At 40.2% G+C, this 18075-nt stretch overlaps 1 protein-coding gene across 1 annotated transcript in view; it reads left to right on the top strand.

Annotated features, from left to right (window-relative positions):
- Positions 1-18075, top strand: part of LOC122813684 (lectin-like) — a 318203-nt gene that overhangs the window by 79353 nt on the left and 220775 nt on the right. The window lies entirely within an intron of this gene.

Genomic DNA, 18075 nt, shown 5'->3' with positions numbered 1-18075 from the left:
GGACTAGTGAAATCTGTTTTTTTTTTTTGCAGTCAGGAGTCAAGGACTGAAAGGTGAAAACTGAAAACATACTATATGCAATGCTGTGCAATTACTGGTACCGTCGCCCGTGTTCTCTCCCCTTTTCCTTTAAGTACGGCTTATTAGTCATCAATCAGCTGCTCATCATGCATGCGTGCTTATTCCACCATTCACCAGTGTGGAATGGAAATAATCGCGCGGAAATTTTAAGCAGCACAGTTCCAGCGTGAATCGTGATTGAAGAGGTAGTTTTCATTCTGTTTGTTAGCTTTGACTACAGGCTAGTAGCACTGTATGTTGCTATGTTTGTTTGAAAACCAGGGAAATACTTCATCTGAGGTTTCCTGTGTAAAAGATGTGGTTGCATGCTTATGTATGTATTGAAATAAGTGACTTGCTAGGTGCTCATGTTTAGATTTTGTACGGCACTATATGTACCTTGTCTGGTTGCATGTTTCTAATGCTGTCTCAATGCTATATTTTATACTGCTTCACCGTTTTGATAAATTACTAATTAGAGTTCATCAGCATTGGCTCACTTATCATTCGAGATGTGTAAAGTAGTTTGTCCATCGGTTTACTTTTGTCTGTCTTCGCGATTACTATATCAGTGAGTCTCTGCTGCCCTGCGCTGGGGTTCTATTACTGCCTGGCTGTGGCAGATATATGTTCACGTAAACAGATTTTGTGGTTGGCTGCTTAAAAATGGACATGATGATTAGCTAAATAATCTACGTTGTGTTATATTTGTAAGTGGGATTGAGACTTTATGTTGCTTTAAGCATATTTAATGATGTGAAACGAAACGGGGAGACTGTTCCGCACCACTTAACGTTTCTTCAGTAAAACGAGTGACAGTATGACAAGTAGGCAAAATGTGTGGAGCACCTTCAAACTTGAGAATGGAAGTAAAAAAAAACATTGTGAAATTAGGTGTATTTGTAGGTTAGAATAAGAGTCAGAGCCCGTAAAGTTTTTATTTTCTGTAATTGGTTTTAAACATTTAGAAAAGGGCATCTAAATGTTTTTGTGCTAAAAGTGGATAAAAGGTGTGGGTAGAAAAGTTGTATTACTACTTCACAATCACAGGCTATAATCTTAAGGTTTAAAAATCAAGTTTGTGTATAAGAGAAACTCCGTGATCCAGATACAGGAGTCTGAATTAGTGAGCACAGCAGACAGGTTGCACTTAGTTTGACTAGTATATATTTTGCATCTGTTTGTTAAAATTAGCAGTGTAATCTTGGGTTGTCAAAATTTATGAAGTGTAAGTGTTTCATTGAGCTTATGTCAAAACATCAAATGACACAAACGTCAGGAGTCCGTGCATTAAAAACAAACATCATCTCCCAATCCATCAAAATAAGAACAAGTGTTCCCCCCTGCAAAAACAACTGTATTTGTTTCAACTCCCGATCCCTCAAAACAAAAATAAATGTTTTGCAGAGGGACAACCCCCCTGTAATTATTATACCCCTTTATATGTTCTAACTCTCAAGATCACAACAATCCAGGAGAGGGTAAATCACCCTTATCTGCAGTATTCTGTGACTTCACGTGCCCACACTCACAGCATATGTAACCAAACTACCTAAAAACACACACAGAACTGGAAGCTGCTCTATTGTAATACCAGCTTTAAAAAAAGCATGGAAGCACAAAGTATCTAACCACTTTTGAAGCTGATGATTCAAGGTCCACTTTGCTTCTGGCTGCTGTTTGTGTTGAAGTGCGAATGTGTACCCCTCAGCTGTTAAAGATGTTAAGTGTCATCATATAGCTCAAATTTTTGATCTATCCCTTCTGTATTCTGTAATTTTGTGAAATGAGGTGATGATTTATAGTCAACCCATAATGGTAGTCACCAAAGTCACAGAGTTGTTTTAATTGAGAAAATGTGTATCCTTTGAAGTACTGTTATTGTCCCAACTTTTAAAACCAAAAATATAATTTACAATAATTATTGATTATTTTGCCTCTATTGCTGATTCTGGAGATAAGAAACTGAGAACTGTTTGGCAAGATATGTTACAGCTTTTGAAGCAGTTACTTGGCTTCCCAAATAGTACTTTGTTATCTGCTGCAGAAGGTTAATTATAACAGAGATACTGAAGAACCTGAAGTTATTTTTCTCTTGATTTCAGAGCACTGTCAACATCTTTCCTATATTAAGGTGTTCATAAGTAGGTACTAGGCTATCAGCCCTAAGGCCTGTAAAAGCCCTAGCCGTAAAGATTCCCTGGCTTTCACCACCCAAAATTATTTTCCTGTGTCTCTGTTGAGCAGAATCACAGAAGTGATCTCCAGGGTGTATTTCTTATCTCCCATCCAAGCGTCAAGATTTTTCCTAAAGAGGGCTAATGAGGTGCTCTGCTTGACATAAATGGGCAGTCTGTTCCAAAGTATGGGGAGTCTCTGGGACAGGAACCTATCCCTCCAGCATGTCTTGTTTATTGTGGAAAAACACTGTATAAACTCCATTTTTCTGTTTCACAAAAAGAAACAGACTATCAGTGTTTGTTACAATTGGCTGATTTACTATGCCTTTTTACAGGAAAGCATACTAAATCGGCTGAAAGCAGGCATACGGAACAGAAAAAGAGGGCGTTCCCATCAGCTGATATCACAGTGATGTCACAAAATGGGCGTGGCATTGATGGGAGAGTGGGTGGGAATGGGTGGAGTTATGGGTGATGCTAGGGGCGTGACCTTAGTCCGGTTTTAGCCACAAAGAAATCTGGTAACCCTATGTCTTGATGAGTCTAATTCTGTAGGAGTTTATAGTAACCTGTGTGCCCCGGTTCTTTACTAGATCTGTGCATTATCTAGCTTTATATTACATCGCAGTGGTGCAGCGGTAGCATTGTCATCTCACAGCAAGAGGTTTTCTGGTTCGATTCTCAGCTGGAGAGCCTTCTGTTTGGAGTCTGCATGTCCTCCCTGCATTTGTGTGTGTTTTCTCTGTGTACTCTGGTTTCATCTTACATTACAAAGACATGTGTCTGGAGTATTTCTCCCTGTGCCTCCACTGAAAATTGGCTTCATTCTGAGTCAGACTTTCCCAGCAAACAAATGTTAAATAAATAAATAAATATGACAGGCTCAACAGGAGTTGCATTGGCTGAAACAATACAACCGAAACCATATGTAGCATTATAAGATATAAAGCATTACTCCTCGGAAGCAACTGAGAACTCGTACACATGTGTTACCTCTCATATCGCATCACAGTCCATAGCAACTGTCCAAAGTCCATTTTACTGGGTAATGGAACACTCATATCTAAATAAAACTGACTACCATGGAGGCCTATGAACTTTGAAGGTAGATGATTGGTTCATGGCCAGTACTCGACTAACTGCCCTTGCAGGCCATATTAAGGCTAGCAAAATATGCCATTTAGTGCTTAAAATGTACCTATTGGATTGGAGTTAAGATTCACCTTACCCTTTCTAAGATCTATAATTATATATTACCTTAATGATAATTAATTGATCATAACATAGATATTTGGAAGGAACCCATGCACTGGAGTAAAACATTTAGGGGAGTCATTGGATAAATTTCCTATTTTCCATCCATTGATCCAAGTTACTCTTGAATGTGGTCAAGGTGGAGCTTTGTTTTCTATGCATTGGTATCCTCTGCAAGGTACACCTGTTCCTCCAAACAACAATGTGCAATATTGCAGAAGAGGCTTAGGCCCCCAGATCAAATATTTTTGATATCACTTGGTCTGCAGATGTGAAGTAAGTCCACTGAAAGTCTTTTCCTAATCACTTCCCAGCAATTACTTCTCCCATACACTCTGCCAATGGTTCTATCTGAGTCATTTCTCCAACTGCTCCACTCAACAATTCCGCTGTATAAAACACCATGAAGTTGACATCTTGACTTAATTTTCTGCACCCTCAGACTATTGTATATTGCATTAGTCAAAGTTGGTGCAAATTACATTGGAACAGTATTCAAATTACAGAAAGTAAAATACCTCATTATCTCCTACATCCAGCAGTAACATAAACAGAAAAAGTCCTTTGTATCCATTCAGCCAGCTCAGTGCTACATGTAATGAGTTACAGCTCAGTACTATGTACAGTGCTATATACAATGAGTTACAGCTCAGTACTATGTATATAGTGCTACATACAATGAGTTACAGCTCAGTACTATGTATACAGTGCTATATACAATGAGTTACAGCTCAGAGCTATGTGTACAGTGCTATATACAATGAGTTACAGCTCAGTACTATGTATACAGTGCTATATACAATGAGTTATAGCTCAATGCTATGTATGTAGTGCTATATACAATGAGTTACAGCTCAGCACTATGTATATACTGCTGCATACAATGAGTTACAGCTCAGTACTATGTATACAGTGCTATATACAATGAGTTACAGCTCAGAGCTATGTGTACAGTGCTATATACAATGAGTTACAGCTCCGTACTATGTATACAGTGCTATATACAATGAGTTATAGCTCAATGCTATGTATGTAGTGCTATATACAATGAGTTACAGCTCAGCACTATGTATATACTGCTGCATACAATGAGTTACAGCTCAGTACTATGTATACAGTGCTATATACAATGAGTTACAGCTCAGAGCTATGTGTACAGTGCTATATACAATGAGTTACAGCTCAATGCTATGTATGTAGTGCTATATACAATGAGTTACAGCTCAGTAGTATGTATATAGTGCTGCATACAATGAGTTACAGCTCAGTACTATGTATACAGTGCTATATACAATGAGTTATAGCTCAATGCTATGTATGTAGTGCTATATACAATGAGTTACAACTCAGTACTATATATACAGTGCTATATACAATGAGTTATAGCTCAGTGCCATGTATACAGTGCTATATACAATGGGTTATTGCTCAGTGCTATGTATACAGTGCTATATACAACAAGTTATAGCTCAGTGCCATATATGGTGAAGAACCTCTGTGGTCTGTACAGCTGCTGAATGTGCTTTGTGAGGTACATGCTGAAAGGGGTGTTGTACTCAATAATGGATCTTATAAGGGAAGAATACAGGGATGTTATGACCTCCTTGTCCCTGGATGAGATACTCTTCCTAATGAGATAGGCCACATAGAAAGCCTTCTGTACAATGGATGCAATATGGTGGTCAAATGTCAGGTTGCTATCATCTTGGTTGCCCAAGTCCCTCACAACTGATTGCATGTTTAGGACCTTGTTATCAACGTGATAATTTGTGGGGACATCACCCTTCCCAAAGTGGATGATGATGCATTTTTTGGCATTCAGTTTGAGGCCATGTTTCTGGCAACAGTCATTTGTTTGGGTGAGACCCTCTTGGAGGATGTCCACATCACTAGGGGAATTGATGACAGTGGCCAGCTTATAGTTATCTGCAAACTTGGTAAGCCATAGCCACTGGTTTTGGTCTGCACCTCAGAAAAGTATATCCCAAGCAACAGAGGCCCCAAGACTATTCCCTGGGGTATGCTGTTTGTTATATCTGTACTGCTTGATGTGGCTTCCCCTATTTTGAGTAGGTGGGTTCTAGCAGTGAGAAATTTTTCTACCAATCTGGCAACATACAGATTGATGCCTAGTTGAGAGAGTTTATCCATTATACCCGAGTGGGGAATAGTACTGAAGGCTTTGGCCAGGTCAAGGTAGGTGGTGTGCACTGTCTTCCCCTTGTCCATGGCTTTGGTGACTGGCTCAAAGAAGTCGACCAAGTTTAACAGGCATGACCTCCCCCTGATGAAACCAAACTGTGTGGGATTGAGTGTTGCCAATATCCTTGTTAATGAGATACATGACAATCTGCTCCATGGCCTTGTAGATCAGGCTAGTTAGGCTGATGGGTTTATAATTTCCTGCATCAGTGGACACTCCACCTTTGTGCAAAGGGACGACAGGGCTGTCCTCCACTTGGCTATGATGAATCCAGTACTCAGGCATTGGTTGAATAGGGTGCCTAATGGTGCTGCAAGTTCCTGCCTGAGTTCAAGTGGGATGCAGCCTGGTATGTTATTGGGTCCCATGAAGGCTGTAGTTTTTGCCTTGGAGAGGGCAGTGATGACTTGCTCCCTAGAGATAAGGGGAGGGGGCAAGTGCTGGGAATGTTCTGATTTACTGATGGGGGAGAGCGGGGTGAAAGTTTCACTGAACCTATCTGCCAGCAGGTTGGCTATATCTACAGCAGATCTGAGTGCTTCCTTTGAGAAAGCAGACATATATGAAGAAGGTCTTATGATTGTCTTTAGTAGATGTGGCCAGTTTGGACTCAAAGTTTGCTTTGTAGTATTTCACTATTGCTCTTATTTGCTTGTTCAGGCTAAGGGGAGATTACTTCCAATTAGGCACCAGCTCCTTCTTGTTCCTGGACAGCAATTTTTTTCCTTTTATTTAGAGTTCATTAGAGATGTCCACCAGACAGGTTTACTCTTCCTTGAGGAGGAGGAGGAGGATTTTGTCCTGTACAGTATTTCTGATTCCATGCAGCTATATAAATGCTCGTATAGTACTTTGGTGTAGGTTTAGACATTTGTGACAGTTCTAATGGAGGGGGAGGGGGCAATGACACTGTTTATACATTCCATCAGGAGGTTGGAGAGTTTTTTTTGTTTGACCCTAGCTGGGGAGGGGGTTGGGGGAGATGGTGACTTTGAAAGTGACTGCTTTGTGGTCAGATCTTACCAGGGAGGATGACACTGTAGGGATGCTGCAGTGGTTACTCATGTTGGTTAATACCAAGTCCAAGATATTAACAAAATTTGCATTTGCATTGACGAAATCAAGGAATCTCTGGGCATTTGTGTTTTGACATGAATAGTTCTTCCACTCTATGGTTGGATAGTTAAAGTCATCCAGGATCAGGGTAAAGGGTTGAATCTTGATAGATCTGAAAAGGTTCAGATAGGTGGAGTGGGCATATTGAGTCAAAGGTGGGGTCCTGAAGGTAGCTATGATTTGAATAGGGGTCTTGTCAATGGTTAACTGCACATGTAGTGTGTCATACTGTTTGACCAGCCTGGAGGTGTGTATGTTTTTAATATATATTGTAACCCCACATACTTTTGCTTTGCTGCCCATGGTTTGGGATCTGAATGTATGATTAGGATGAGTAACCTGATATGGTTGGGGTGCTCTTCACAGCTTTGAACCAGGTTTCTGTGACTGCACAAATGTTACCATCTTCCAGGGTTAAGAATGCTTGCAATGAGTTCAGTTTCATGTTTAGACTCTTAGCATTTAGCAGCATGAACTTTAATTTGCATTTTGATGAAATATTCATGTTGGTAATTTTGACCTCATGGCATTGCCTAAAAAAGGCACTATGGGTGAGGCAAGAGCCTTTGCCAGAAACCTGAATCCGAAGGGGGACAAATGCAGGCCATCTCTGGCAAAGCATCATGGTCTGTTGATTATGTCTTCCCAGGCTGTCAGGTACTGGATCTTGGAATGACACCAGAAACTAAACCAATTGTTAAAGTCGAAAACACATCTGACACAGATATCCTTCAGAAGGTCCTCACAGAAACGGATAACTGGTGCCAGAGCCATGGCCTAAAGTTAAACGCCAAGAAATGCATAGTCATACCCTTTGGGAAAAACAAGGTTACCCCTAGCTACCATATAGGTGGCAATCCACTGAGCACAGAAGAAGTCATCAGGGATCTGGGGACCCAGGTTGACAGTAGCCTTTCGTTTGACACTCATGTTGCTAAAGTAGTTAGGAAAACCTTCTACATTGCCCAACTGATCATGAAGGGATTCACATCTAGATCAAGGGAGGTCATCATCCCCCTGTACTCATCACTCATTAGACCTATGATTGAGTACAATGCCCCATTCGGAATGTATCTGACCCGACACCTGCAGCAGCTGGAAAGGCCCCAAAAGTTCCTCACCAAAAGGATAAAGGGTCTCAAAATATGTCTTATGCTGCCCGACTGAAAGAACTCCAGCTCTATTCAGTCTCATACCGCTTGCTCAGAGGTGACCTGTGCCTGACATATAAGGCCATGTCAAACCCAGATTTGATGAATATGCTTCACCTCAAAAATCTAGATCCTCAGAACCACAAGGGGAGACTTAAACCTTGACACGGTTATTAATAGAACGTGCTGGAGGGACAAATTCATCACCCAGAGACTCCCTATGCTGTGGAACAAAATCCCGGTACATGTGAGGCAGAGCACCTCACTGGCCTTGTTCAAGAGGAATCTTGACCAATGGATGGGAGATCGCAGATATAACCCAGGGATTACTTCAGTGTCACTGCTTGACAGAGGCACAGCAAAATAATAACATAGTTTTATTCAAACTAAAGGGGTGGCGAAAGCCACATAACTATGGGCTAGGCTTATAAATGCCCTTGGGCAGATAGCCTAGTATGAACCTATGAACCTATGAACCTATAAGTCAATCATATTCTGTTTGTATTGAGGCATAATTCTGGGTGACGGTAGAATGCTGCTTAAGGCTAGGGACATACCTGCTTAGGACACATATTCAGTGAGCTTGATCATGTCTCTCTTCATATAGTCCAGGGAGGTACATCTCAGGTTATTCACGCCAACATGGACTATGTTGTTGAGAAACTTGAGTGCATGTGTGATATGGTAGATGTTGGCACCTGACAAACAACTAACCATGACTTTCTCCTTATCCAGCCTGGTGAGAGGCACACCTGTGTGTCTCACAATGGAGTCTCCTATGACTAATATGCTGGATTTGTGGTTAGGCCTTACTGACTATGAGACACAGGTGTGTGGACTATGTGTGGTGTGTCGTGTGGTGGGCTGTGGAGTGTGTGGGTTTTTTGCCTTAAATGTTTCTTTTGTTTGGGTATGTATTTGTTGAGGACCTCTGCATATGTGGGTGTATATTGTGTAGGTATGGGTAATGTTTGAGGTGTGGTGTTTGTGTTGACAACCTTCTCAGTGCCAGATATACTTACTTGTGAAGGATAGAGCATAGACTCTAGGTACTTAATGTAATTGCATCTCTCACAAATTGTGTTCCTAGGTGGTAGTAGTTGAGGGTTGCCCATGTACATGAGGCAGTTGTTACACTGTCTCAGGATGCCCATATCAACCAGAATGGCAGAAGAAACTGTAGGGAATTGTCCATCCATATTTGTCAGAATCTGAGGGAGAGAGGCCAGAGACAGCTAAAGGGTGGAAGGTCTAGGATGAGTACTACTAGGTGATAACACAAGTTCTACTGAGGGAAAATTTGTAGCTGGAATATATTGCAACGAGTTAAAAACAGTGCGGCTGCTGTGCATGACATGCAAACAAGCCCAAACCAGCTCAAACCCTGTGTTTAAATACCACAAAAAATAGGAGATTCTAGTAACACAGAAATCTAGCTAATCCTGCTAGCCCCTGCTCCCTTTACCAATCAGCTTGTGCCAGACAATGTCCAGGCAGCCCTGCTACTCTCACTAGCAGAGAGGATTGGAACCTACCAACACAAGATGGCTGCCAGAAACGCAGCAGGTAAACAGAAGATGGCTGCCATAAGTACAGAAGTTAAAAACAAACAGCTCTGGATGTAGTAAACCTGTGTCCAGACTATGCTACTCAATTTAAGTGTTAAGAACACAGTAAAACTCACAGAAAAAGCACATATTATCCACTTACAGACAAAAACAGAACTCGCAGTATGATAAAATACAGTTAAACAGTAATGAAATGCAGTAAAATGCAGTTAAACAGTAATGAGTTGCAGTAAATAGCAATGAAATACAGTTAAACAGTAATGAAATTCAAAACCAAACAAAACCAATGACAGTCCCAGTCACAGAAATATGCACTAAACAAGACGATGTAACCACTTTCCTTTTATTTAAATGTTAAAATAACAGCAAAAACTGGTTGAGCGCTTTCATCTACTATCTGATGAAATCTACCATAGTAGATAAAAGCGCTCAACCAGTTTTTGCTGTTATTTTAACATTTAAATAAAAGGAAAGTGGTTACATCGTCTTGTTCAGTGCATATTTCTGTGACTGGGACTGTCATTGGTTTTGTTTGGTTTGGAGTTATACAGTTGCGCTGACCAGTCGAGTGGTATTTTTTCTGCGTTGAGTAATGAAATTCAGTTAATCAGTAAATTGCTTTAAAACAGTGCAAATGTGATAAATTAGCTATAAGACACAGCTAAAAACAATAGGCAATTGCAAATGCAATAAAATTAGTGAAAATAAATTAAAAAAGCAGTTAGATTAATCTTGGAGCCTCAGGAATTTTGTAAAATGTCCCAGAGATGATCCCCCTCATCAGACCCTGTTTCAAACAAGCCCAAACCAGCTCAAACGTGGCATTTAAATACCACAAAATACAATATTCTAGTAACAGAGAACTCTAGCCAATCCTGCTAGTTCCTGCTTTCTTTTCCACTCAGCATTTGCCAGACAATGTCCAGGCATCCCTGCTACTCTCACTAGCAGAGAAGACAGGCCCCTACCAACACAAGATGTCTGCCAGAAACAGAGAAGGCAAACACAAGATGGCTGCCAGAAACACAGAAGGCAAAAACAAACAGCTCTGGATGCAGCAAACCTGTATCCACACTATGCTACTCAGTGTAAGGTTTAAGAACACAGTAAAACTCACAGAAAAGCACAGCTTACCCACTTACAGACAAGAGCAGAACTCACAGTATGATAAAATACAATTAAATAGTAATGAAATGAAGTAAAATGCAGTTAAACCATTATGAATTGCAGTAAATAGCAATGAAATACAGTTAAACAGTTATGAAATACAGCTAATCAGTAAATTGTTTTAAAACAGTGCAAATGTGATGAATTAGCTATAAGGCACAGATAAAAATGATAGGTAAGTGCAATTTCCTTGTTTTGTTGACTGTTGACAGTATGCTTATTTGACTGTGAATAAACTGCACAGCATGAAGTCTATGAGTTTAATGTTAAAATATTAACTATGAATATATTTTTATTTAAATTGTTTTTGCTGGCACAAGATTATGGAAATCACTGTGTTGGATCACAACAGTTTACTACTTCATAGAGTCATAGATTCATAGACTGTTGTTAGGCTAATGACCTGGGGGGGGGCTTTCTAACCCTAACTAAGTTTTCTTGAAAGAATAATGATGAGCTGTATCCAAATAGTGAACTGAGGGCCATGCATTTATAAGCTACCTCTGTCCATAAGGGACATGGGTGCCAGGTCCAGTATAAATTTCCTTTTCCCCATCCACTTGTCTAGATTGTGCTTAAACTGGATAGGGCAGTCTCTGGGACACATATCTGTCTCTCCAGCATGTTCTGTTTAAGCCACACACAAAATTCAGGTCCTTAGACCTTGTATTTCTGGTACTCTTTGACTTATGAATATGTAGGAGATTCATAAGTGCGGTGTTTGTGGATGCCTTGTAAGCCAGGCACAGATCAGTCCTCAGCAATCTATAGGACACTGAACATAGGGAAAAGGCTTTAAGACACTCTTCATAAGGCAGGTTTGGTACTCCTTGCATTCTTTTCATAAGGGAAATTTGAGGTCACTGTAGTTGCTGCATTTGCCTGGTCAGGTACATAGCAAAAGGAGAATTTTACTCTATGACTGATCTGATAAGGGCAGAGTACAGTGGGATAATGACCTCTTTGGACCAAGAAGCCATGCTCTTACTTGTAAGCTGCCCAACATAAAGGACTTCTTTACCATTGTGGCCATGTTGTGGTCAAAGGTAAGGCTATTGTCTACATGCGTACTCAGATCCCTGAGCACTGGCTCGACTCTAAGGGGCATATTACCAGCATGGTAATTAGCCGGGATGGTTGATTTCCCAAAGGGTGCAATTATGCATTTGTTATCACTGAGTTTAAGACCATGTCTTTGGCACCATTTGTTAGTCAGAGATAGACCTTCTTGAAGAATGCTAGTGTCTGCAGGGGAGTTGATGATAACCCCCAGCTTGCAATAATCTGCAAATTTAGTCAGCCATAAACTTTCAGCATTTGCTTCCATTTCAGAGAAATAGATGCCAAAAAGGATCAGGCCTAGTACTTTGCCCTGGGGTACTGGCCTCTTGGTGTAGGTAGGCTCACTGAGTTTAACCTCCTAGGTTCTATCAGTGAGCCAGTTGGCTATCCAGCGGGTGATAAAAGGGTTTATATCTAAATTAGTGAGCTTGCTTATAATGCCTGAATGGGGTATTGAATCAAATGCCTTGGCAAGGTCAAGGTGAGCTGTGTGCACTGTCCTACCTTCATCGAATGCTTTGGTGATCTTCTCATAAAAGTCCACCAGATTTAATAGGCATGACCTTCCTTTAACAAAGCTGAACTGATAGGTACAGAGTTTGCAGGTTACGTATGTCCTCATTTATCATGTCCATGATGATTCTTTCCATGGTCTTATATATGAGGCTGGTAAGACTTATGAGACTGTATTTAGCCATTTCAGTGGTTGGACCCCCTTTGCACAGGGGAATGACTGTAGCCATCTTCCATTCCTTGGGCACAAAACGTGACTGAAGGCTCCAGCTGAAAAGAAATTCAAGTGAATCAGAGAGGTCATGTTTCATGCTATTTATTAAACATCCTGGGATGTTATCGGGCATTGATGTGCTGTTTTTGGAAAGTGCATTAATGACCTGTTCTCTAGTAATGGTTTGGAGACTATGTTATGTGTCATTAATTTTGGACTATCAGGAGGCGATTAGGGGGAGAAATTTGAGCTGAATCTGTCCGCCAAAATGTTGGCAATGGCCTTCAGTTCAGTGTGGGTGATGCCATTTACAATAAGTGTTGTGTATTTCCTCTGAGGTTACAGACATAGCTTTAGAAAACTTTGTGGTTGTCCTTTGTCTGAGAAGCTATCTTTTCTTCAAACTTAGCCTTTGAAGTATTAATTAACCCTCTTAGCTGCCTGTTTAGATTGATCAGGGGGTTTTAGTATGTATGGCTTTGTTCTTCCTAAACTTGGACAAGATTTTTTTTTCTTTTGTTGTGTAACTGACTGATATTGTGATTCCACCAGGGTGGCTTGTCTTTTGAGTTTGTCTTATTATTAATAAGAGTGGGCACAGCTCACTCTATACAGCCATCACTATGGCTGTACAGGGATTTTGTAAACAGCTCAGTGTATAATATGGTGTTTCCTGGGTTTGGGAGTGCTTGGAATTTAGCCAAGATGTTGTTTAGTAGGGAGAGGTTAGCCTTGGAATAGTTCCTAAGTGCTTTTGTTTCCACTGGATGCCTGGATTTATTTATTATTTATTTATTTAAATTTGTTGACCGGGAGTGCCCGACTGGACGTAGGTCCATTTTCAGCGGAGGCCCGGGGAGAAAAGCAGCACAGTAAAATAAACAGACAGTAGTTACATTGGATTACATAGCGATTAACAATTTAACATAGCAATTACTTACAACATATTTACAGATGAAGAACATAGTACATCAGTAGACAACTAGAATCTTTATATGTGAAGTACATAACAGACATTAACAAATGTTACAATGAGAAGTTCCTGCTGTATAATAAGTACTAGGCTTATGAGCATCTGAGCTTGCTATAATCAAGGTAGTTAGTGGAGTGGAAAGACAGGTAGTGGTTGGATGGGGTGGATGATATTAGAGTGGGAGTTGCAAGGGCATAGCCAGCATGTTTTAGGTGTGCTTTTAGTAAAGTTTTGAAGTGGGTACATGATGGTATGGAGGTAATTGTGGGTGGGAGTGAGTTCCATAATTTGGCTATGGTGCAAGAGAATCGTGCTTCACCAGCAGAGTTATTGGCTTTAGTGATCTGCAAGTGATTTTTGTTGCTGGATCTTAGTGGTCTGGTGGTGCGATAGGGTTGGAGTAGATTCTGGAGGGATGGGACATTTAGTGGACAGTTTACTAGTTTGTGGGCGAGTGAGAGTTGATACCACTGAAGGAGGTGAGGGAGTTCAAGCCAGCCCAGTTCAGCAAGTGAGAGACAGTGGTGACTATGGTAGGATGCCCCTGTGGCGAATTTGGCGATTTTGTTGTAGCAGGTCTCTAGCTTGTTTAGATCACATTGCCTTAGGTTGGTATATATTGGAGAGGCATAAAGTAGGGTGGAGATAAGGTGGGAATTTGCTATTGAAATCTTTGCTGCTTTGGTGAGAAAGCGCTAACTTCTGTATAACACTCCTAGTTTTTTGTGGACTTTTTTTATGGTCACGGATATGTGAATGTCAAATTTTAGTTTATTGTCTATTTCCACTCCTAGCAATTTGGTGTGTTCAGTTGGGTATATAGTGGTGTTGTCATTTGCTGTGATGTTAAAGTGAGAGTTGTTTTGAGTATGTTTGGTGGGTTGGAAGATGAGTAGTTTAGTTTTGTTTGGGTTGAGTATTAATTGGGCATCGGATAACCATGTTTCAACAGAGGAAAAAGCTTCCTGTGTGACTTTTTGCAGTTTTGGCAGGGACTGGGCTGAGCAGATGATGGTCGAGTCATCTGAGTATTGTATGAGTGTGCCATGTTTGGTGGCAGAGGCTAGATTATTGGTGTAAACAGAGAAGAGTAGGGGTCCAAGGATGGATCCTTGGGGAACCCCTATGGAGACAGGTAGTTGGGGAGATATGTCATTCTGCCATACAACGGATTGTTGGCGGTCAGACAGGTAACTCTGAAACCAGTTGGTGACTGATTGTGAGAAGGACAGGTTATTGAGGACAGAGATAAGTCGTTTGGGTGGGACCATGTCAAATGCTTTAGATAGGTCTAGGAAAATAGCAGAGGAGAGAGAGACATTGTTTTCATGCTGAAGGATAGTGTTAGTAAAGGAGAGTAAAATTTAATTTTTATTTCAAGTAATACTGCCTTAAGGTCAGATCTGACAAGTGAAGATATTACATTAGGTGAGGAACATTGGCCTCACCATGTTCATGAGTACAAGGTCAGGGATGTGTATACCCCTGGTAGGAGAATGGACCAAGAGTTCCAAGATTTTGGTATTAACAAACTTTAGGAATCGCTGGGATTGTGCATTAGAAGTGGTGTAGGATTCACAACCTATAGAGGGGTAGTTGAGATCCCCCATGAATATTGTACTGGGTTGAATGGTGAGGGACTATAGTACACTGAGATAGGTAGTATGGGTTTCCTGGGACATGGAGAGGGATCTATATGTTGCAAGGATATGGTATGACACCCTCTTTATGGTGAGTTGCACATGTATTAGTTTCCATGGGTCATACAGTTTGACTAGTCTGGAAGTGAGATTAGTCTTAATATGGACTAACTCCTCCACCTTTAGTTCCCTTCTGTGCAGCACTTGGTATAAAAGTGTGGAAGGCACTATAACCCTGCATTGCTGGGATACTCTCAATAACTTTAAACTTGGTCTCTGTTACTACACAGATGTCTACACTCTTCAGGGAGAGGAAGGCTTGCAGGTAGTTGAGTTTTTTATTAAGACTTCTAGCACTGAGCAGTACCACCTTCAGAAATTTCTTCATAGGTTCAGTTAAGTTGGTAGGTTTATCAGTCTGGCATTGCCTAAAAAAGGCACTGTAGGAGTGGAAAAGGTCTTTGCCAATATCCAAAAGCTTAGATGGGATAAGTGCAGACTGTCCCTGTCAAAGCAGAGTGGTCTGTCAACCATGTCCTCCCAGGTCGTCAAATATTGTACCCCCCTAGACTGACACCAAAAGCAAAGCCAATTGTTAAAATCAATTACTTTCTGTTGGTAACATGGCATTATCTTTGGAGATGGTAGTATGCTGCTCAGTGCTAGGCTCATGCCTGCCTGAGACACATAATCAGCGAGCCCAATTGTGTCTTTCTCCATATAGTCAAGGGAGGTACATCTCAGGCCATTAACACCCACATGGACTATGGCGTGTGTTTAAATGACTTGAGTGCCTGTATGACTTGATGGATCCTAGCTCCAGAAAGGCAGCTAACAGTGACTGTTTCCTTACTCACTGTGGTGAGGGGGACATCAGTGTGCCTCACTATAGAATCACCAATGACCAGGAAATTTGGCTGTGTGCTGGTTTGCCTTAAGGGCTTAGCAGTCGAGGCATTGGATAAAGTGTTACTGTGTGTAGCTGCGGGTGGTGTTTTAATGGAATGGCTGAGGACCCTTTCTTTGTGGTGTGCAGATGAGTTAAGGCTGTGAGGTGAAAATGAGCTACTGCCTGTAATGCATCTTTTAGTGTGGGTCTGACCAAGTCACCTCACCAGACATTGCACATGAGCTGCTCCTGAAAATACCTGTAAATACATTTATTACACATTTGTCTTTTGAATTCCTGCACCCCTCAGATAGCCCCTAATTAGTGCTTCACTGTATGCTGTTTGACTATGAATTCCTGCGCATTTGCTGTTGTTTAATGGATTGCCAGATGCATTTACAATAAATATGAGTTTCAAAGGAAGAGAAATGTACTGCTGCTCATGCTGTCTGTTTTCATTGTGAGGATGTTTTGTTTTGTTCACTAAATGACTGACAAGTGTTTTTGTTGTAAAAAAATGTAATAAAAATGTTAAATGCACTATATGGTTCTGACATAAGTGAGCTGGGATTCATTTCTGGTCCATTATTTATGAATTTATTCATTCAGTTGATCTCAAGCAAATACCGATGCCTCTCATAGATACCATCACTGTCTAGCCCTCAAGCAACTTGAGTGATTTGAGTTACCTCAACTACTCCTACTCAACCAACTCTCAATAGTACACAAACTCTACTACTTAATGTGGTGTGTATTATTATTTGGCTGAGTAAACGTCCTTTTATTGCTATCCTCGTGGTGTCTTTGTATCCCTGGGCACTTTTGGAACTTATTGGCTGTTTTTGTGTGCCTTGGTGGTACATTTTCTATAAACTGTACTACCTTCCTGACAAAATCCCAGCACTGCAGCATCTAATTCAGCCCTACACCACCACTACAGCCTTAAAATCTAGTAATCAAAACCACATAAATGTCATCAAACATAAAAAAGAGGCTGGTAAATCTCTATTTGCCTGTACTATTGCCAGAACCTGGAATTCACTCCCAAACCACTTAACTTCTACCACCTCTACTTTCCAATTTAAAAAACTCCTCATAACCCACTATTTAAAAACCTGGCTTTGCTCATGTTGCTCCCCAGGTTAATCCATTCCACTACACTGTGCTAGGATTCAGCTAAGGATCAACTGCTTGCTCTCAGTTTCCCATAGTATACTTGTGTATTCAATGATAAGGTCTTACAGTACTGTTTGTCTGTTCAACCAATGTTATGCTCTCAACAGAATTAATAACCATCTTCTAGACCAAAAATAAAATCTATATGTTTTACTATTGAAATGACGTACTATTAGAAACTGCTATTCTCTCCTCATATGTGCTGTTTGTATTCTTAATATATATGATGATATGATTTCTTATATGTTGCCCATATTTTCTCTTATGTAATTTATTGTTATTTGAAGTTTTTCCTTCCCGGGCCTCCGCTGAAAATGGACCTGTGTCCAGTTGGACTTTCCCAGTAAACAAATGTAAAATAAAATAAAAAATAAAATTAAGACTATCTGAAAATGAAGAAGTCTCAGCTTAAGAATTTAAGGATCTGTAGTTTTAGTCATCTCTGTCATAAAATCTATAAATTCTTATATTCTAGTAACACTTGTTTATAGACAGTTATAATAACACTCAGAATATTATAACTCCATCATTTTAAAATAAGGAGTATCCAAAAAAAGTATTCAAATCCAGGAATGGGTTATTTTTGACCAGACATTTCCTTTTTGAGTGCTACCTATACCACTCATCTGTTCCTATTTTTGCAGAATGTCTCTGATTTTATTTCAAATATTTGTCCCATCCAATGTCCCTCATAACATATTTGTTATTTCGGTAAATCATCCATGATTACAATCAGTTGATAATACCAGTTGTTAGTATTTTATTCCACTTATTGTTCAAAAATGCATATTGATGCCAAACTTGTCATTCTATTAATTTTCTAACTTAATTAGAGTAATATTTAAAAGTTATTTCTGATTTTATCCCACCATTATTTTTCACTTTGTTCAGAATTCTTGACCAAATAAG

This window comes from Protopterus annectens, chromosome 1.part1, assembly GCF_019279795.1.
Source record: "Protopterus annectens isolate FY-2018-M chromosome 1.part1, PAN1.0, whole genome shotgun sequence".
NCBI lineage: Eukaryota > Metazoa > Chordata > Ceratodontiformes > Protopteridae > Protopterus > Protopterus annectens.
This window is presented reverse-complemented; position numbering and strand designations above follow the sequence as displayed.